Here is a 21,808-nt window from a genome sequence, read left to right as displayed (position 1 = left end):
TCATACATTGTTTCATGAACTCATACTGTGATTTATTTTTTTTTCCCAAGGTACTTGAAAGGAAGCTCAGAGGATTATGAGAGTGTAGAAAGCCACGTGATAAACAAGGGCAGTGGAGTGGGTATGGAGGTGACAGGAAAACAAAGCCTGGCAATAAACACTGAACAAACAACTGAGACAACAAAACAAGCTGAATTAAATTGCTGATCCAAGACTTGACTTGAGGTCTTTTTACTGGGAATGTCAGAAATTCTTTCAAGACTTTGACTTGCAAACAAATGAAAGTTTCCAGGGAAGATGCTCTGATAATATCCACCTGTCTTAGGAGGGGTTAGGAAAGATTCTGGTCTTTTTATAGGGTATTGTGTGCTTTTAATCCTTGAGAAATGATGATTTTTTTTTATCTAGAAGGGCATTAGGAAGGACCAGCCTGGGCAGCTGGGAGTCACTGGGATGCTTCAGTCCTGTGACCCATCTGATTACCTGGGTAATGAGCAAGGAGGGACCAGTACAGAGATCCTTCCCATAATAGCACTGCTGACCCCATAATAATGTATTTGTGATTTGATTTATTCTTCCTAGAAATCTTTTTAATATGTCTTTATTGCTTCTGATTTAATTAATCCCTCTCCAGCTCTTCTTTATCTGGGTTGCTCTGTTTATCCAGCAGCTCATGTAGCCACAAGGTTACTGTAGCTCAGAGAAGCTTTATATGTTTTATATCTTTCATTAGCAGGGTTTCTGTTCACTTTTTAATACTTTCTTAATTCCCATATGCTCCATGTCTGTGGGAAACATCAAAACATCTCATTTAAAAGTAACTTGGTAGAGAAATACTCCTAAAGAAAACCCAGTTTGCTGTAATTTCCCCATTTGTGCACCAGGTTCATGTTGGAAGCTGTGTCCATAGGAGAGATGTACCATGGAATATGTTGGATTGGCTATTTCTGAAACTTCACTTGAAGTATTAAACTTACCATGGGCTTTTCTTTAGGCTCAGATTAATTTCTAAGTTAACAGATACGAGCACCAGCTCTAATTTTACATTTGGGCTTAACTTTAAGTACACTTTTATTCTTTGTTCTTAAATTGTTTTACTGCTTATTAATCATTGCAGATCAGTTTGACTGGATGGGAAATAAAGTCTGGAAAAGGCTAAATCTTGACTGCAATGAAAATATATCTTTATATCTGATGGACCAAATGCCCTGAGGGAATAGATTTAATTCAGCAAGGGGGGTGGGTTTCAAAAGCTTTTGTCTTCTGCCCTCTCACAGACAAATTTTGGCTGAAAAAGAGTGTTCTGCAGCTGAGTATAATCAATAACTTGACTGCATTTCCTCAGGCTCCTTCAGGCTGAGGTTTAATTTGGTGTCTTTCTGGAATCTGTGCAGACCCTGTCAGAATCACAGAATCTTTAAGGTTAGAGAAGATCCCCAAGATCATCGAGCCCGACCTTTGGCACAAGCCCTCCGTGCCTGACCAGGACTTCAGTGAACAATTTTTTTCCTAATATCCAATCTAAACCTCTCCTGGCACAACCTGGGAGAGGAACTTGGTGTGGAAGGAGGAAAAGTTTCCAGCAAGGGTGGGTTTGGCTTTGTGTGGGCTGGGGAAGATCAGTTTGTTCTGGGAACTTCAGGGGGAGACTGACTGCCACTCCTTCAACTTGGAAAAATATTAAATTTCAGGGATCCCTGAACATTGCTGTTGTGATATTCTCAGTTTTATCTGTGTTTTACCTGGCAATGAAAATTTCCCAGGATGTCAGGGTGACTCTGAAATGCTGATACCTCGTGGACACAAATTGGAATGAAACAGCTGCCGGCTACAGCTGCTGCTGTCGAGATAGAGAATAACGCTGATAAATTTAATGTAGGGCTCCTACTCTTGCATTTTTATCTGGTCTTGGGATGCCTAACCCCAGCCTGGATGTAGAGCTGCAGAAACCTTCATGGTGTGGCCATTCACGTTCATCAGTGGCTGTGAATCAATAAACCAGAGTCCATGGATTTGCCACAGCCATGGAAGGAGAATTATGGCTCAGATCTCCTTGGCTTAATTTCTCTGTGTTCAGCTGGCTCTGGACTTGAAGACAAAGGTGAATATTCAGGGTGATGAGAGTGAAAAGGTATCAGAGATTTTCTCCTATTTATCCTTGTCAGTCGTACAGAAAAGACACTTTTAGATTGAAAACTCCTCTGTGCAATGCAATGATTGATTGTGTTATATTGGGAGTTATTTTTCATAAAATGTAACTCAAGAGCTGAATGCTGAACTGTGGAAGTCTGTTTGCTCAGTGCCCCTTTTCTGGGGCTGGTTCAGAAATGTCCTTGGAAGAATCCTGTTGTTCTGTGCCTCCCTCAGAGCTGTCTCCAGTGAGCTGTGGAGGAAAAGGGCGCCCTGAGCCTCCGTAGCTGGATTTAAACAAAGATTTACTCAATGCAGACACTATGATTGGATTTTGTGGTATTCTATGCACGGGCCAAACAAGAGAAATCTTGTGTTTGAAAAATCAGTTTGTGGCAGCAGGAAGAACTTAGTCATGGAACCTCAGAGTTGCAAGAGGCAGGAAAATGGTACATGGGAAAATTAAGCTTAAATCAAGGCATTGTGGTTAAGATTTAATCCTTGTTTTTCAGCAGAGAAAAAATGTGTAACTCAAACACTGAAGAAAGTACAGTTATAAATCTGAATAATAAATCAGGCATGTGTTTAGGCAAAGACAGTGCTTGTGTCCCTCTTGAAATATAGATCTGCGGTATTTCTTATTCCAGTGAGGAAACAGAACTTCAGGACAGTAAAAACAAAATTCTTTGCTTGACTCCACAAGGTAATAACTCACCCAGTCCATCTCCATGTGATGCACACGTGTTAAAGAGAGATAAATCAAGTGATGATAAGAGTTATTAATTGTCCACATAGAAGATCTTGGGCCTGAGCTCATGCTGGTGGAAGGGATGATCGAACCAGAGTGGAGCTTGCAGAGAAGGAGGCAAGAAAAATCCCTTTCCATGTGTCTTCCCAGATGTGTTTTGCCCTTCCCTCTCCTGGCATCAGCTGTTTGTCTTTATGCATGGTGTGGGAAAAGCAGAATTAAACGTATTCCTTATTTCACTGCTCTGTTTAGTCCCTTCAAAGCCTGTTAAAATTCCATATTACCTTTCCTCTCTGACCATGGATCAAATCCTCTTTTATTCAGCACCCCCAAACAGCTGATTGGCTTTGGGTCCTTTTTAATTTGCTGTCTGTGTGTGAATATTTATTTAGAGCTGAGATGTGGCAGTGAAACAGATGCTGATCTGGGCTCTGTGTTTCTTGCTCTGTATATTAAGGTAAAAGAGCAATAGATGCGCCTTCAAATCCCACAAAACTGGATTTTCTTTCTGCTTTATTGGACTGTGTCAGTGGTTTGCTGTTTATTTTTACGTGCTGTTCAGAAGGTGAAAATACCTAAGTGAATGCAAGTATAGACTTCACTGATTCTGATAGGCAGCTTAATAAATGAAGAAATAATAAACCCTAAATTTTTCAGTGCCACCGTGGCTCTGAGATCTGAAACACTGAACACTTCAGAGGCAAAACAAGCTGGGCCCTTTATTCTGAGATTTTTGTGTGCAGTAACCCCAAATCCTCCCTGCTCTGAAGAGCCTTTTGTGCACACAATCACGTCTTTTAGGTATTTAGATATTCAAACCACCTTCTGTGCAGAAGCAGAAGAGATCAGGGCCTAATGGGACAAGAAGCAGAAGAAAGAGCTCATTGTCAGGAGGTAATAACTCCTTGTCATTCTCCGTGGGAGGCTGGTGGAGGTTAAAAAAATTGGGAAAGAGTGTTGCTAAGCACTTGCCATATCTTGTCTTGGTTAACCAGGATAGCCTGGTGTCTTAGTTTAGGGTTTTAGGTTTTAAGATCTCCTCTCCAGTAAGTTTTTAGGAAGCTGTCCTGCAGCCTTTCGCTGGAAAGTGAAGCTGAATTTATGTAGTCAGTCTTCTGAGAAAAGTAGCTATAGCTAAGTGTTAAAAATATAAGGTTGTCTGACCTCCCTGAGACCCTTCTGGAATATTTTGTCTCCATATTAAGATTGTCCCAGTAGCATCTTGTATTTGTTGCTTTTGATCCTCTTGATTTCGAGCAGCACATTGCTGTAATGTGATCCTGACCCTCCTTTCTTCTGGAAATGCCCATTTTTCTGTAAATTGTCCATATGGGGATGTGAGAGGGGGCACTTTGAGGTGGCAGCACGGTCTTTCTTCATCAATTCATCACTGGTTGCTCATTATTTGGACTCTTCCTTCTCCTCCATCCTGGCAATGTGGAAATTCATTTCCCAACTTCAAACCTCATCAGAATCCCCTCCTGCAATGCACATCTGGCCATTGCCCTCCAAAATCCAGGAAGGCTCTTTGACATTTGTTAGTTGGCTGATCTGTTTGAGAAATCTTACATAAACTCCAGCAGGGGAGCTGCCAATTCCTGCACGTTGGAGGAGAAATGTTTCCTTATTTGGAGAGGTTTGCTCCTACTCGGGGCCACAATAGTGGTTTCCAAACGCCTCTGGTATTTGATGACTGTGGCATAACTTTGGAGGGCTCTGTGTGCTTTGTGTGCCTCCTTTCAGCTGTTTTGAGTTCCCTGGGTGGCAGTCAGGAGAATCCTTGTCTTTGCTGCCTTTGGAGTGGAGGGGAATGAAGGGAGGGATGGGCTTGCTCAGTCCCAAAAACAACCTACAGAAAACCCCAAAATTAAACCACCTCCTGCATCCTCCTTTTTACCTGGATTGTTTGGTCATGCTGAGGAATAGAAGGCAGCAATGTGAGAATCTGGGGAGGGTCCTCACCTTCAGCATGGACAGGATGTCCATGGGCAGACGGGCTGAGTCCTTGGCACGGTGTGATCCCGCTGCGCTGTGGTGCCCGTGGTCCCTGGGACACAGATCCCTGTCCTGGGAAGGGGCTGGAGCTTCAGGAGTGGCTGAGGGAGCTCAGCCTGGAGAAAAGGAGGCTCAGGGGGAATTTCTGGCTCTGTACAACTCCCTGAGTCGGGCTCTGCTCCCAGAGAACAGGGACAGGAGGAGGGGGAACGGCCTCAGGCTGGGCCAGGGGAGCTCAGGGTGGATATTGGGAACAATTTCTTCCCAAAAGGAACATCTGCTCAGGGCAGTGGTGGAGTTCCCATTTCTGGGGGGGATTCAAAAGCTCTGTGGATGTGACTTTAGAGATGGTTTGAAGATCTTTTCCATCTGAGTCCATGATTCCATGGCCACCAGGGTCACTTTTTCAGCAGTGGTGTGAGGCCACATTTGGGGGGTGGAGCTGAGCCTTCTTCCGTGGCAACTTCCACCAGTGGATCAAGTGCAGAAATGTCTGTAATTAATCACTTTTCTGGTCTGGGGTGGTGCTTCCAATGCTGTAATGTTGGGGCTTCAGAAATACATTGGAAAAGAAAGGCTGAAGAATCCCTTTCCCTGACCTCTGTATAAATTCAATCCACCCCCTGCAGTGATGCTTCCCTCACTTTACCTATTTTTTCTCCTTTTATTCCACAAACTGTTTGTTTAGGAATGTGTGTTACTGTTTCTCTGGAATTTATTTGTTGCCATCTCCAGAGTTGGTTTTACATGTTTAATTTTATTATGTTCATGAGGCAACGTTGGCAGGAACGGTGCTATAAAAAGCGTTCATTTCATGGAGTGGTACAAACATGTTTTCAGCTGAATTGATGACACTGAATATAAAACACTTCTCATTTGCTCTTCCCCTTAAGGTTTGTTTAATGAACTAAAGTTTTTCTTATTACTTAGAGGTGCAGTTCCTTCTACCCATCCAGAAAGAATATAAAACGTAATGTGCATTTATGGCTTCTATCTCTTGGAAATAACCTACTTAAGAACATTTCTCGGTGAATCTTGGGGTGTTATGGAAATTCCTCCACTCTCTTTTTTCTTACTGCTTCCCCCTGAACCCTGAACTCTTTATTGTGAATAAAAATTACTCTAAATGAGGAGATCTGTATTAAAAAGCCAGTTTGAAAGGTATCAGAATTTGGGTGTACCCAGAGAATTTGTTTGAGGTAATTTTGGGGATTGAGACCACACTTTTTTGGTCTTCAGGTTTCATCAGCACTGCCTGTGAAGAGCCATGATTTATTGAATTTAAATATATCTCTCCCTGGCAGTGGGGTTGTATTAATTAAAGTGTTCATTACTGTTTATGATCTGATACTGTGCAGGAGGCCCTTCCTCAGGGGATTAATAAGGGCTGGGGTGGAAACACCTGTGTTTCCAATGCTGTTTTCCATACATTGGTGTCTAGGGGCTCAGAGCAGTCCTGTCTCCATCCAGGACTCATCTTTCTGCTTAATTAATTTTCTGGTGGGGCTGTCCAGGTGTGCCAGGTCACGTGGGGAAGCTGGGAAGGGGAAGAAGGGGAAAAGCAGAGCCTGAAGTCAGATGATCTCTGCTGCTTTCCCATGGACAGGTGTGGACATGCAGTTAATGCCTCATCAAGGGCTTGATCTCCTGCCCACCACTTCAGCTGACCTGGAATTTAGTGTAAATATTAAAAAGAGTTTAGAACAAGCTGTTGCATAAATGACTGCGCCTTAGATCCTCACTCTTGTAACTCTTCATCCTCCAGCGTAGCTCCTTTTCCCTTATTCATTGACACAGCTCCATCTAGGACAGCTTCAGTTTGGGCAAAAATCAATCATTTGTCCAAATTGCCTCACACCTGAAGCGTAAATTAAAGTCACCAACCTCAGAGTGCCAGGGCACACCAAGGATGGGCACTGCAAGAAGGAGATGCCACACGCCTGCCTGAGCATCTGATAGACGCGGGAGACTTGGAAGAGAAAGTTTTGGAGCCAATGACTTATCAAAGCCTGTCAGAACAATCATTTTTCCCCCCAATTTCAGTCAATTGCTGCCTGACAATTGAAAAGCAGGGATTCAGAGAGCGTTCACCCACGCTGGTGCCTGATCCCCAGTGCTCTGCAGCCATATCCTTGGAATAAAGAGGAAAAGTACACATATGAGGCACCAACTGGAGTTTGTTAAACATGGAGCATATGTGTTATTTAGATTTGGAATGCGGTGAGGTTATGAAACTATTCTTGGGAAAGAAGACAAATAAATTTCTAGCACATCAAAATAATTTGTAACAAATAGATTCATGAAAAGCTTGCTGGAAGATGGGGCACGAGGCACATGACAGAGCCCTGAAATTCAGCTTCCAACTGGAGCTTCTCCATCCTGCAATGATGGAGTTCAGGCAGTTTTAGGGATGTGATTAAACACAGGGCATGCTAATGATTGGTAAAGGATTTAAATTTATTTCTGATGGACTTTGCAGCCTCCTGAGTGTGACTCGGAATCAGACTGGTGAGAACTGGAAAAGTGATTGAGTCTGAACTCAGAACTGCTCAGTGAGGACTGAATTCCAGATTATTCACTATAAACTCAGAATTCCATTGAAGTATTGTGGTCTGGGCTTATCTGTCCATGTGATTATCAGAACTGATCGCAGAACTGAGAATGCAACGTGAATTCATTTTTTATTGTATGAGAGGGGGGCAAAAAAGTTGCCAAAGGCTGCCCCCAGCCCAAATATTGTACAGTGCATATCAAATGAGATCTGAACATCAGTGATTACATTTTTAGTAGGATGAGTGTTCTGACTGAAATGCAGCAATCTGTCACTTGGCCTTTCTGTGACATTCAGTGCATTGAAATTACCAGGCAAAGATTGCTTTTTGACATGCTAAATTAACTAAGTTGGAAATTGGAGCTTTATCATGGCTGCTAATTGTTACAGGGAGAGGGAAGAGTTGCTTGTCTTTTATATTCTGAGCAGGCTATTCAGACAGCAGTTGATAAAAAAGAATAATAAAATAATGATATTCTCCAAAAGGGTCATCTCTGGAAGCAGTGGAATTGGTTAAGAGAAACCACTTTTAATCTGAGCCATGGCAGTGCTGAAGACTTCCCCTTCAATTCCAGACCAACCGTCATTAGGGCTTGCTGTAAAGAGATGGAAGACCTGGCAACTCCATTAATAAGTGAGGAAAAATGATTTAAAAGAATGTTTTAGACATTTAGAAGTTTTGGTTCAGCATGAATGAGGATGTATCACTCCTAAGTTGTTTTTTTTTTCTCTTGGTGTTGTTTCTTCAGATATGTAAAAATCCAACTTAACCTAATGTTAAATGATTATGCTTCATATGCTTTGCAAAATCTGCTGCAATCACAACCCTTATGTTTTAGTAAAAATTGAATAATGCTTTGTGTAATTATGTTTCCTTTAGCATGGGCTATATTATGTTTGCTTTCTATTGATTTTACCAAAAGCAATTTTTGTTTCCGAGACATAAATGATAAATCCGTGTAAATTGTGGCAGGTAATGGTACCAGGACCCTCTCTGTAAAGCTGAGATGTTTCAGATCTGAAATTCTATCTACTCAAGCAGTCATTATCTATAAATGTCAACAAACCTATTTATTTTTAGCTCCCAGACAAACAGGAGTTCTGGATAAACCTGTAAATGAAATTTCTGGAGGCTTTTAATTGGTATTTCAGTATCTACATCAGTGACCTTGTCGTGAGGAACAGATTTCACTGATATTTATCAATTATCTGAGAGGTCTCCAAGCTTGGCTTCCTATTCCTAGGTGTGAGATACAAATTCCTTGGCCTTATGCTAAGCAAATATTTAGAGAAATACTTGTCTGGTCTGTGTGGGAGAGTAATAGAATCAGAGAGTCTTAAAATCCCAGACTGGTTTGGGTTGGAGGGGGCCTTAAAGCCCATCCCAATTCCACCCCTGTCATGGGCAGGGACACCTTCCACTACCCCAGGATGCTCCAAGCCCTGTCCAGCCTGGCCTGGGACAATTCCAAAGATGTGTTGAAATTAAGAAAGGATGAAATTAAGAAAAGATCCCAGTCCATGAGGTCTGTCAGTCCCTACTTTTACTGTTTACCAAACAGCAAGAGTTACCAAAGTGCACGAGATGACTGTAGACATTTTGGGGTTAATACTGTTTTCAGGAGAAAGCGGTGAAGTTTCGAGCTGTCCTTGACTTTGGGTGTTTAAGAGTTTTTTGTCAGTCCCCAGGGGCAGGTGAGCAGTGTGGGCAGAGCAGCGAGCCGTGCACGTGGAGCTGTGAACAGAACGCTCTGTGGGCAGCCTGACACTGCCAGGCAAAGGGAGATGAATGGAGGCATCAACTGCTTCACTCCTGACAGGATGGGAGTGCATGAATTAGGGAGGGCTCTGCTCATTCATCCCACTCCTGCTGCGGGAGGGAGCTCCAGGTGCCGATGGCAGTTCGATGTCAGCTGATGGAATTTGGATCTGTGAGGTGTTGCTGGTCCTGCTGCCCATCCTCCCCCTGGCACTGCCATCCTGGGAGCACACCCTGAAGGGAGGGAGTGGGATGATCAAAGGGAGGGAAAGCACAGTGTGTGATTTGTGTGCAGACCACACAGGCCTGTGTAAATCTGCTCACTCCCCTGTTTGCATCCGAGGAAATAACTCTTACCCAGGATGGAACAGCGGGAATTCAGTGGGATGGTGTGAGCGGCATCCCTTCCCAATCCGTGTGGTCAGGGATGGGCAGTGTGGTGACAGCACTGCAGAGCTCCTGCTGGGACTGAGTCTAGCAAGGGATGTAGAGCTTGATGTGATGCTGATGTATTTAAAGGTTAATTTAGAAAAATGGAATATAGAATTTTTAGGAAACTGTGAGGATGTTTATTTGTCAGTTTTTTAGTTTTTCCAAATCTTATTTGGGGACAAAAGGAGCTCAAGGCACTGAGAGCTTGATCCAACCAGTGTAAGCCAAAGTGTGTGTGAGGAGAGAATGGGCATGGCTGGTCCAAGGAAAGTTTTACCTTCCCTTCTTTCCTGGGCATGCAGTGCTGCCTTCACAAGATGTTAAATTCATATTAACCCCTAAATGTCTGCAGACCTACAGCACCACTCCTCTGAAGACATCCTTGGCTTCCCTGGGCTCTGGCACGGGTGTGGAGCTCCCATTACCAAATCTGCTCCCCGTGGGCAGGGTGGAGGAACCCAGAAGTTGGAGATGTCCCATCCCTGGAAGTGTCCAAGGCCAGGCTGGACAGGGCTTGGAGAAACCTGGGATAGCGGAAGGTGTCCTTGCCTGCCCATGGGGAAGGGAACAAGATGGACTTCAAGGTTTCTTCCAACCCAAACCATTCTAGGATTCTGTGATGATTAGACATCAATAAATACATTAAATAAATGTAATTAATTAGAAAGATGAATGGTGTGACACAAATGGCATAATGCAGGGAGTGAAGAAGTGAAGAGCGGAGAGGCCGTGTTGCTTTATCACAGGGATTGCAGCTTTTTAATTACAGACTAAGTTAGTTAATACAAGTAAAGGGAGAAAATGAGACCCTTTGTGAGGAGGATACTGGGCACTGCCAAAGCCTCTCCCATTTCCTGGTAATTAGTGGGTAGGAGGCCGTGGTGCTACTCCCCTCCTGTTCCACATCTGCGTTTGTACACGTGGAGTTAAATCGGAGCAGAGGAGCTGCGTGTAGGTGGAGGTTGTGTCTCTGAAGTTTTGTCTTGAAGCTTTTGGCTCATGAGGCCTCGTGAAAGAAGTGAGAGACTGAGGACAGGGGTGTAATCACGTTCCCTAATATTTTGGCTTGCGGTGCGAAGACACCTTTTTAAAGTAATTGTTATAATTAGAGTTTGCAAAACATTTAAAGTGACACAAAGGTGCTGTGAAGGAATGTGGGGTAGGAGAAACATTCCTTTATTTTAGTATTTCAGGAAGACTCTTGATAAATTGTGAATTTAGCTATTGATAATTCGCCTTTTCAAATTTGCTCAGTATAACCTGTTCTGTTTCTGAGGGGAACCAGGGTGGAGCAGGGTTCAGGGACTGAAGAGGCTCCAAGAGACTTTGTTAAAGGGATGGAGTGACAGGACGAGGGGGAATGAAATCCAAATGACACAGTTAGAGGGTTAAATGGGATATTGGGAAGAAGTTCTTCCCTGTGAGGGTGGGCAGGCCCTGGCACAGGGAGCCCAGAGAAGCTGTGGCTGCCCCTGGATCCCTGGGAGTGCCCAAGGCCAGGCTGGATGGGGCTTGGGACAACCTGGGATGGTGAAAGGTGTCGGGGATGGAACTGGATGATCCTTAAGGTCCCTTCCAACCCAAGCCATTCCATGATTTTATGACTCAGTGCCACCTTCCAATACAAGAATTCCTCTGGTTCCTGGCTCTTGCCTTCCCCAGCCTTGGGGCTCTGACATTTGGGAGGGGATCCCTCATCCCCATCTCTGCACCCTGGTGTGCCCAGCAGGATTGTGAGAGCCCAGTGCTGCCGACAGCTCCTGATTCCTGTCACCTCCTGCCAAACCCTGAGCCATCTGTGTGGTGGTAGATGAACATCCAGAAGTCAATTGTGGGATTTTCCTCAGTGCAGGTTGCAGGAAAGGTTGTTTTGCAGGAAATTGTTGTTCAGGTGTTGGATTGAACGTTTGGCACGGGGAAGGAGTGGATTTAAGGCTGTGGGAAGCCCATCCAGCCCCCTTCACTGCTCATGGTGTTTTAGGCTGTAATCACAATTCCCTTTTCCATGGGAACCCCAGGTCATGTTCAGTGCACATGACAGCAGCAGGGAGGGGAGGATCACGATGCCAGAGCAAGCTCCATTTGACTCATTTAAGTTGTGACTTAAATATTATAAACGTTTCTGTGTGGTGAAAAACCACCTTGGCTGCTTTGGTAATGAATTATGTCAGAATAGGTTGGTGGGAGACATTTGGGCTGTGTGGTTAAACCCTTTTGTGTGGATATTTCAAAATACTTGGGGGCAGCAACATAATTTATATAAATTTATATAAAAGCATTATGTCTCTCCTATTTGCAGGCTCAGTTTTGCCTTGCTCTTTGCCTGTGAATTTGATTGATAATATTAGAAATAATAATAGTAATAATAATAATAATAATATGAGTGAGCTTATCTTGGTTTTCAGACAGAAATAATGCACTTCACTGTTTTAACTATAAACTTCCTCTGTGCTCAAATGTAAATGAGGATTTATTATTTAAAAAATGCACATTTTTTCTCATCAGTTGAGTTTTTCCCCTCTCCCCAGCTCTCCCAAGGTTTGTTTGGGATGATTTGGGTTTTGTGAAGGACCAGGGTTCTGGTTTTTGGTGTCCACCTGGAGCTGCAGGTTCTTCCCTGCCTTGTTTTGTGGCCCCTAAATGTGTGAATTTTTGAGGACAGGGCTCCCTCGCGTGGTGGCACCACGCAAACTTCAGCTGCTTCCCCTGCAAGGAAAACCCCAAATCCCCCTTTTTTTCCCCCAAAACCAGCAGTTTTCACAATTTGTGTAGGGACCTTTCCACTGCTGGAGAGGCTGAGAAAAGAGAAAACATCGCTGAGCTCTTCTGTTCCTTTTGACACAAACCATTCTGGGAATCCAATCCCCAAAAATCAAGAGATTTCTATTATTCAGAGTTCTAGAGAATTCAAGCTAAGCAATAGCAAGAGTTTAAGGAATTTTTTATTTCTGAGTGTTAGCTATTCCCGAGGCTCCAAATAAGTTTTTAACTTAAACTTGCAGGAATTTACAGGTTATTAATATGATGTTGTAGGAAAATCAGTGTGCTCAGAATAGGACAAAATTTGGCAATCAACTACTGTTTTGTCATGATTTTTAATTAAATTCCATCAGTATATGTAGCATGTCTATATATCATATATAGTGAACTGATAATATACATGTTCATATATATGAACTGATAGTATGTTAAATATATAAAAGTAAAATATATTTGTATATATTTATAATCATTAAAACTCTATATAAATCTATGTATAAAAAGATGTTTAATGTATTATCAGTTGAGATTTAAAACTTTGGCTGTGGTTCTTATCCATGTTCACCTTCACGATGTGGAACTTGGGTCCCCTCAGCATCCATTGCACCTCCAGTTTCTGCTTTTTTCCCTTAAAATTCAGCTGGTGAGCTCATCTTTCTTCTGCAGTCAGTGGGAACTAGTCCTGCTTTAAAAACTGAATTTTCATGGAGTTTAGCCTGGATGAGACACAAAAGGAAGATGGAATTTTCATCCTCCTCTCACTGTTTCAGAGTCGTAAGAGACTGTTTCATATTTCATAGCCAAAACTTGTATCATAAAACATATATTTTTTTTAATTGTAGTTATTTTCTTCTTTTGGGAAACTAGTGTTTCCTTTCTCCTAGTTTCACAATATTTAAAATTAGATTTGCCTAAAAAAGCATTGGGTTTGGGAGTATTATTTTATTAACATTTTCAATTTTTATTTTCAGTTCAATAACTGATATTTCACTGACAGATTCAAAGCCTCTTTCTCTCTATGAATAAATTATTAAATTCTCAGCTGTAGATACTCAACCCCTCTCCTCCTGGGCTGGGGTGTGGGGCTCCAAGCTTCTCTTCCTGATGTTCAGAATTCCAGAATGGTTTGAGTTGGAATAATCCCTAAAGCTCATCTCTCTCCAGCCCGTGCCGTGGGCAGGGACACCTCCTGCTAAACCCTGCTGCCACAAAAGCCAATTTCCCAAAATATTGTCTGGGTGAGGTCAGATCTGCTCCTTGGCTTCATGGCTGTGGAAAACCAGACTTTCCACAAGTAGGGAGCCACAAGCAAAGCTGCTTCTTCTTGCCTGATGGTAAACACACAATATTGGGATTTTTTTTTTTTTCCCATCATCTTTTCTGCTGAAAATTAATTAGGAAGCTGAGCTTTTAACACTGAGAGCTCAGGACTCATTTTGTCCTCTTTCCACTTGCCATGGGAGCGTGGAGAGGTGCAGAGATGGGACCCAGCATCCTCCAAGTGTCCGTGAGGAGCATCTGTGCTGTGGTGCCCGAGGCCAGGGATCACTCCCGAGACAGATGCCTTCGGAGGCACAGACGTATGTGTTTTGTAAAAAATAAAATAAAGTAAAAATTAAAATATATTACAAAAAAAAAAAAAAAGCCACCAAAACTCTTGTAGTTTAGACAGCTGGTCTGGCAGTTGGTAATGTGAAGGCCTATTAAAATATTTATGCTATTTGTTATTTAACTTCATTTGTTTTTTCCCAAGAATTTGGAAATGGGCTGATTCAATAAAATCGCGTGAGGCCGCCCGGGGTCGGGAGTGACAAGAATTGGCAGAAATTTGGGGGCACTGGCAGCACAGGGGGCTAATATTCTGTCTTTCACTCTCTCCTGAAATCTCGTGGTTCTGTTTGCCTTCTGAGCAAGAGGAGGTGCTAATAAATACGCTGAAAATATTCTCACACTTGTGCTGGGTGGAATTTTGATTCGGGAGCTGGGGCACAAAGGCCGGGCTTCGCGGAAACTTCGGAGTCAGTGACAAGGCTCCCTTTGACTCAGCCCCAGCAGTGGAAATCAGCGTTAAAAATGACACCCCCACCTCAAAGTTTCAGGGATTTGTTATTTTGGGTGCTCGCAGAACTCGCTGTGTAGGTTTTAGTGCGGGACCCAACTTCTAGAACTTCTCAGCTGTTCAAACCGTGATGCCTCAGAGCCTGGGCAAGTTTCAAGTGTAATTTAATTGTTTTCTGACAGGGAGCAGCTCTCATGGAAATGCAGAGCGGGTATTTGGACTGGAGAAAAAGTAAAACCAATAAAATTGGGTTTAGCATCCTCGGGGAATGATGATCACAGAATCCCAGAACCCTTCATCTTGGAAAAGCCCCCTCACACCATCGAGTGCAACCACTCCCAGCACTGCCAAGGCCACCCCTGTCCCCAAATGCCACATCCACATGGCTTTGAAATCCCTCCAGGGATGGGGATTCCACCTCTGCCCTGGGCAGCTGTGCCAGGGCTGGAGAACCCTCTGAGGGAAGAAATTCTCCTGATATTCACCTTAACCTCCCCTGGAAAAACTTGAGGCCATTTCCTCTGGGCCTAACCATCAAACCTGACATCAACACTTGAAAATTTACAAAAGGGAGATTTTAAAAGTTGGAGGGGAGGAATCCAGGTGTCTACTCTGGCTAAAAGTTGAACAAATTGGATTGTTTCTCATGTTTGGGGAGCTTATGCTGGATGTGCACGACCTTGTGGCCTTCAGGGGCTCACCACAGACAGCAGGAAAATGGGAAAAATTCATGATGGAAAGACAATAAAAAAGGTGTTTTCACAATAATGAAATCCAAAAGAACTGTTCACCTACAATGACCAGGTTTTGAAACAAAGAGGAGGAATGTTGAGCACAAAAGAGGGGAAAAAGAGGATAATGAATTTCCAATTTTGCTTCTTTTCTGGTGCCTCATTTGAAGGACAAGCTTCCTTGAAAAATGATGCTGATTTATGAAAAAAATAATGATTATCTAATCAATCTAGAATTCAGCTGGATGCTTTCTAAGTCCTGATGCTGTGATTTGTTCAACCCTTGGCTCGGGACAATCGAGGGCCCTGTGAAAGGTTCAGGACTGAGCCCAAGGGGTCAAACTCAGGCTACGCTCAGAGGTGGTGACAGAGCCTGAACAAATGGTGCCAGACGTGTGGAGATCAAATTAGTAAAGCCTGGTTTCGTGTTAACCAGAGATAATATGGTGTGAAATCATTTAATTAAGGAAAATCCCCAGATATTCTGGGAAGCACAGAGGAGCAGACTGGAAGGGAGGCAGTGTTGAAGTGGTCAGGGAGTGAGTGTGGGCGTCTCCACGGCCTCCTGTTGCTGCTGGAGGAGCGAGGAGAAAGCCAAGTTGTGTTCCCTGGTGGGCTGCAGTCCTGCTGGATCTGCTGTGGGGGGCTCGTTTTGGAGAGCTGCTGTTCAAGGGCTGATCTTTATTAGGGCTTTTACACCGCGGCAAGTTGTTGTTGAACTTTTATTTTAAGACTGAGAGTCTCTAACTTGTTCTCTCAGCAAGCTGTTTTCCCAGACTCACATGTGCTTCCCCCAGGATTTGTGCAGAACCTTTTTCTGGAAGCTCAGCTCTTTGGTGTGTTTTTCCCTCTTCCAGCTCCTTGGAGGGTTTGGTCCCACAATGTTTGACACCAAAATCTGGTTTAAGCTCCAACTGTGGGGAAAGCTCTTCCCTCTTCCTCTTCCCTTCCTCTATTAATTTTGAACTTCTGTAGAATCCTGGGAGAGTTGGGGTTGGAAGGGTTTTTTCACTCACAGTGAAAATTATCCGGAGACACTTTCTTTTTTGGGAAGTGTAAATCTTTATTTTAAAGTCATTTTAGTGGAGCTGCATTTTCTCCCTCTTCATCCCTTTTGCTCCTGTGAAGGTTGGAAAAGCAATTTATAGCCTGAAGATCTCTCAGCATTTTTAAGGGTTCTCTTGAATCTTATATTCCTTCTTTAATTTCTTGGGGTCATTTGAACGCACAGTAACTTATTGAAGGGAGAGTGGCTGCAAATCCAGTACCTGGCTTGTCATTTTTTGCTGTTTGAATAGATAAAATTTGTATTTTTGCTTTTGTTACTAATTTCCTTTAGGAATAGTTTTCCTTAAAATATTGAGAAACTATAACTATATATATATGTAAATTTAAACTATTTACATGTTTTTCTTTCAGACATAGAGGGTAGAGGAATGCTGATGACAAAGGTAGCTGGTTTTGGAAAGAATTGAACTTTTTCTTGTACCTCAAAAGAAAACTTTCTGAGCAGCTCAGGGAGCTCCAAATATAGATTTTCAATTATTGCAATTACACTGATCTTTGCCTTTTACCAAATGACTGAGGAGGAAAGTGGTCTGAAAAGGGGTTGATTTGGTTAAAAAAATGAACAGAAAATATGATGATGCATGGCCCTGACAATGCTTCCCCGTGTAAGGCAGTGTGATGTGTGTCAGCAGTTCCTCCTCAAACCCACCAATGTAAAAGCTTAAAAATTCTCTCCTGATCCTTCTTCCTCTATTATGTACTGCATAATTCACGTTGAGGAACTAAAAATAAAGCCAGGCTCTTTACAACACTGTGCACATGCTGGAGTGGAGTAAACACGTGTTCAATCTGTTCCGAGCTGCCTGATTAAAATAATCGTGGTGTGAAGGAGGGAGGCAGGAGGGGCACAGCCGAGCATGTCAGAGAGCACAGAAGTGTTGAAATGCCCTTGAAAATTAAAACTGTGGAGGCTGTGCATGTTAAAATTATTAGGGTTCACGTGGGTGCAAAGATGTTGACAACTTGAACTTGAAATTTCTTACAAGTGTGGCCTTAAATAAATTTGGATTAAATCAGCAACAGGAGGTGAAACTGTGTTTGATGAAATTGTCTGGCAAATTGGTTTTAAGTCTGGAATTTCATTTTCCAAACAGAACACTGTGGAGAGGGCAGCAACAAGCAAAAATGAACTGCAAGTTATTTTACTGTTTGGGGAGACAAGAGACTCTTTATAGTTCTGTTCTAAAGCTTAATTTTTAGGACTTGTATAAATAGAATCCAATCCACCAGCTGATTTGGAGAGGATAATCCATCAATATTTAATTTGGTAAGAAAGAAAATGCTTTAAAATAATAAATGTAGTTCATGAATCAGATGCACCATTGAGTTCCGTTATTAAATGTAGATGTATAATATCGGTGGCCTCATGTTTGTTATTTTAACAATTCTAATTAACTTCTGGTAATTGTGGTGGACCTGCTGCCAGCTATCCTGGCTATGATCATTACTCAGGGTTATTATTTTCTGTAGACAGGCAGTGAATAGAGGAAGTTTTATGGCAAACCAAACTTAAATAGCACAAGTAGGTTTTCTTGTTGAGGTCTTTCTGCAGCTGCAAAAATTCTGCCCCATTTCAGATGGGAAAGTGTCACGGGATGCAGTTTCCCATCAAAGACGTGCCCTGTGCAGGAGAGAAAACCCCAAAATGTTGTGAGATCCAATTTCTAATTAATTGAGGTTGCTGCTATCTAGAAAAGTTGGAAAGATTTATTCTTCTGCCACAGCAGCTTTTCCACAGGAAGGAACAGCTGCAAACACAGACATTTATTTCAGCAGAACGAAACCCCACAAAACTTTTCACTTGAAAAAGAAATTTCTAAGGTACATTTTCAGTGGTCTTCAGGGTAGGTTGTTCTTGTGCCTCTTCAGAGTGAGTGGAACTCGGCACCAACTCCTTCTAGAACAATGGACTTTCAAGAATCCATCACACTCCTTAGCAGAAGGTTGGCAATCTCCGAAGTGATGCTCTCATCTTTTTGGCTGAACAGGTGAAGGCAGGAAAAATGCGCTGGAGGCAGAGCAGGTCTGGGGTGTGTGGGACCATCAAGCCATGGATAAGGACTTTGGGACAGTCTGGCAAGATCTGAAATCTGGTGCTGGAAAAAGGGAAAAACCCACTTTTCTAGCATTTAGCGTGTGAGTGGATGTGAGGGACAGATGTTGTTTATTTTAAATTTGGAAATAGAAAATTATGCAAGGAAGTGGATTTAATCCCCCAAGTGTGTTTGGGGTGAAATTGGAGACTCTAAAATAAAAAGGCAACTCGGAGTGGATTTAGGGACTGCAGCTGGTGTTTGTGACACCCTGAGAGTACAAAGTCAGGCTCTCAGAGGGACATTTTGGCACCGAGGGACAGTGCCCATTGAAACAACCGCTAATTCCCTGTGCCAGCTGCACTTCCCTCAAAGCACATTGCACGGAGAGAGAGATACTGAACCCCTTCTGAGCCTCATCAGAACATCCACACAGCTATTGCACAGAATCTCCAGGTTGGGAGAGACCTTCAAGACCCTCGAGTCCAACCCATGTCCCAACACCTCAACTAAACCCCGGCAACCACTGGGTGCCACATCCAGTCCTTTTTTAAACACATCCAGGGATGGTGACTCCACCACCTCCCCTGGCAGATGATTCCAGTACTTCATCACTCTTTCAGTGAAAAACTCTTTCCTAAAATCCAACCTAAATCTGGGGCATCTTCAAAGTGTTTCAGTGCTTTGGAGTAGATCTTGGAGGTGTTGTGACCTCCTTTGGTGCTGCTTTGTGTCCCTCTGGATGGCGTTGGGGTAAAATGAAGCTCCCACATCCCAGGGATCTTTTCCTTTCCTCCTGCCCATCACAGCAGCCAGGGGAAACTCCAAGTTCACACAGAACCTATGGATTCCTCAAAAGAAATTAATCCCGAGTGGTTTTATCTCATTTTCTGTGTGTTGCCTACTGCAATTTGGGCTCTTAATTTGTTTTTGCAAATGATGAATTTGATTTCCTGATGTCAATGAGTGTCTGCCTGTCGGAAGGCTCCAAGCATGACTGGCATAATAAAATTTCTTTCTTGTATTAGAGTTGGAACTTTGTGTATTAAGAACTTCTCTCTGTCTGGTAGCTAAGATCAGATGGCAGATCTTCCTCTATCTCGACTCCAAGTTGTAGTTAATCTTTATCATCAAAGGGAATAAGAATGATACTCAGCAGGGTACAACAAGAATAGAAAAAATAGGTAGAAAATTTACTAAATGGCAAATCTCAGTAATTTTCTTTTTTTTTTTTTTTTTGACTCACTGCAAGATCCAGCATCTATTGCTAAAGAAATATTTGTGACCTCTTAGGGGTTTCTTTTTGTTGTTGGAAATGGATGGAATGTGTGGATCTTGGGGGTTTTTTCTCTGCTTGAAATATAAATCTGGTTTGTTGTTGTTTAGAAAGTGTTCATATCAGACCTATGTAGAATTCTACAGTAGAATTCTGCTTTTTAGTTGGTGGGGACGATACAGAATAAAACATGATGCCCTCAGCTGCTCTGAGCAGATGGGAGACTTATTCTGAGTGGATTTTTAGGTGTCCAGCTGAAGTTTTTGTTCTCAGGTAGGTGCAGTGAAATCATCCTGTTCTCCCCCACAGGAGAAGTGACACAGTTGTCCCTGGGGGCTGTTCCTGGCCCCTGGGTGTGAAAATGCTGCTTCCCAGTTGGAATATTGTTTGCAGACAGAAGGGAGGCACCCATGGAATTGTCCAGCTTGGAGAACCCCTCCAAGGCCACCGAGCCCATCCCTAAACCCTGTCCCCAAGTGTCACATCCAACTCGAGCCAGTCAGGTTCTCAAATTTCCAGCAGTTCTCCCTCGACAGTTTATTTTTTTTTAATTTTTTTTTTTTTATCTACATCTCAATTACATAGCGAGATGTTCTTTTTAAAAACTTGTTTGTTATTAAGATATAAATCTACTTATTTTAGTCATGTAGTGCGTGGCGGCGTAATGCAATACAAGAAGATTACAAGCTGATGGTGAGATGTTAATAACAGTAACACAAAACATTAAGGCAAGTGACATTTACATAAGTATCTTGATCTTAATACATGTAATTTACATATGAAAATTTAATCACCATAGAGATAAACAGCTGCAATGTTTAATTAAACTCTCCACACAAAATCAGCCTGCAAGAAGTAGTTTGTCACTGCTAATTTATCACAATTCTCACAAGTATTCTTTAAAATAAAAATGCAAAATAAATGACTCTTATTGATAATTTAACTTCTGGTTACTTTATCGTATTCTCAACAGGCTTTGATGATACAATTACAATATGAAGATTCCAGGCTCATTTTCTCACCATTTAGGAGACAAAACATAAATACATGGAGAAGAAATGTACTTGTTTACAGACTGAAGGGTCAGCAGCGTGGCAGTGCTGGAGCACAATTTAGGCAAATTTAATGCTGTGATAAGTTATGTGCAATGAAGGGCTGGGAGTCCCTCTCCGTGGGGCTGTTTGAGGAGAAAACAATTAGAGGTGAAAATTAATGCTGGAATTATCCTGGAGCTGGAACAGGCTCCACATCCCTCCCCAAACCACATATTTTGGGAATCAGAGATGTGCTGACATTCAGGAGTTATTGAAGCCCAGACTTTGGTTTTAAAGCCAAGTGAAGTGCTCGGTGTCTTGAAAGAAACAATTTCTACGTCTTCCCGGGGATTCTTCAAGGAAATTAAAATTAGAAGGTTGGCTGTATCCTCTTCACAGCACTAACAGCACAAAAAGAGATTTTTGGTGACTTCAGGGTAGGTGGATAACAGCAAAAAAATAGATTTTGGTAATGCTGGGGTAGGTGGGAATGGAGATATTTAACATTTAGTACCTGAAAGTGCATATTTTTAGGTGTGAAACTTATTCTCTCCCCAGAAGAACAAACTGCATAATGAGGCTGTGTCAGATGCAGCTTCTGCATATGCTGAGAATTTATATATTGTTTATGTATAAATGTACTGAATTTCCTGTCCCATGGCAGGAACTCTGGGGAACCTTGGGCTGCATTTGGCAAATTCATTTTCATGGACCCAAGGCAAAGGTGACCCTTGGAAAATCAATGTTTTCACCTTGGGTTTTGACTTTATTTATTGCTCACTTCCCTTTCTGTGCAAGTTTTGTTTAAGGATGTGATCATTTAAGGTTATTTTTGTGCCTAAAGATGATTCCCAGACCATACAGAAAAAAATGGGGTTATTTTGTCCTGATTTTAAAAATCCTTGTTCTCAATTATGAACCTGTTTAATTAAAGCAAAACGGGGCCAAATTCAGCTTTTTATTTATAAATGAACCTTGCAGGAGAATTAGATATGAGGAAAAATCTCTAGTAAATAGAGATTAGGAGGTCTTGGATAAGATAACTTGATACCATGCTGAAAAAATAACCAATTTTAAAGCAATACAACTTTTTTTTTTTATTTGTTTTATTCCAAATTTGAATTTTGCTGCATAGTTGGAATTAAAAAAGAGGAAATGGACAGTTTAGAAAATGAAAATCATGGGAGAGATGCAAATGTTTCTCTCTTAGTGATGTTCTTTACAAAACCACT

This window comes from Parus major, chromosome 7, assembly GCF_001522545.3.
Source record: "Parus major isolate Abel chromosome 7, Parus_major1.1, whole genome shotgun sequence".
Classification (NCBI taxonomy): Eukaryota; Metazoa; Chordata; class Aves; order Passeriformes; family Paridae; genus Parus; species Parus major.
This window is presented reverse-complemented; position numbering follows the sequence as displayed.